Source organism: Wasmannia auropunctata, unplaced genomic scaffold, assembly GCF_000956235.1.
Source record: "Wasmannia auropunctata unplaced genomic scaffold, wasmannia.A_1.0 LD336103.1, whole genome shotgun sequence".
In the NCBI taxonomy this organism is placed as follows: domain Eukaryota; kingdom Metazoa; phylum Arthropoda; class Insecta; order Hymenoptera; family Formicidae; genus Wasmannia; species Wasmannia auropunctata.
Genome location: NW_012026787.1, coordinates 313895 through 315183, shown reverse-complemented (window position 1 = coordinate 315183; position 1289 = coordinate 313895).

The window sequence follows — 1289 nt, the reverse complement described above, 5'->3', positions numbered from 1 at the left end:
GTGCTCTTCCGATCTTCATATTTTAAATCAAAATATGGCATGATAAATTATAAAATATCTCGTAAATCATTGAATTTTCGAAAATTCTATTTTAACACTTTTAGATACAAAATAATTAGAGAAATCATATTATTTAAAAAAATCACATAATTTTATTTAAAAAAGTGGAAGTGACCTTCATATCTCTTTGCGCCTCTACTTACAAAAAAAACGACATGATCAAAATATGATGTCCTCCTCAAAGCTGTTTCAGCTGTTGAACTTTCATCTAAAACATTTTTTCGTATCATCAAAAATAAGTGAGATATTCAACTTAAGTAGATCATCCTGTATATACGAGTACATATATATATATGTATACATATAATATAGATATATAATATATAAATATACATATATGAAGGACTCTGATTGTCTCAATCAATTCTCACCCATGCATTTAGATTCTTATTTAAATTCCACCAAGCTATTAATTTATTCTTGTTTAACTGTTTCAGCGAGTAATAAAAATACCTGAACAAAATGATGTCTGAGCAGCACTCGGGTGGGTAACCAAACGCATCTCAATCTATACGCGATAGAAATAAAGTAATGATAAAAGTAACTAATCAAATCGTTACCGTTATCCAAAAAATGTAACTGCGTTACCATTAACGTTACTCATAAGGAAATGTAACGTCGTTACCCATTCGTTACTGAAAAAAAGTAATTGTAACGATAACGACGTTACAAGTAACACGTTACTTAATGCCAACCCTGGCCGAAATACTATGGGTGCTCTTTTAACGTGAGTCCCCTCACCTCTCACGTTACCTATATTTATTATAGTGAAGACGATTAAAGACATTCTCTTCAATTATTGTGAGAGGCGAGAGGACTCACGTTAACAAAGCACCCCGATAATAAATATAGATAACGTGAAAGGCAAGGGAACTCACGTTCAAAAAACCCCGAAAATATGGAGTTTGAAAATGTACTACAACTTCCTCGTGGTAAACTCCAGGAACTATAAGTTTATCGCCTAACTGCAGATGTCTTTAATGGAAATTCTATGTATTACTATATACATATATATGGGCTATTCCACGTGAAGCGGATCAGTCATCTCTCAGAAATTTTTTTAAATTTTGCACAAAGATAGTACTTTGGGAGAGAGAATTTTGTGCCAAAGGATTTTTTTCTTATTGCAAAATTAATCGAGATATAAACAATTAAAAATTAGACTACTTTATTTTTCAAAAATTCATAGCTCTGTTACTAATAATGCTCTGTCTCTTATACACATCTCT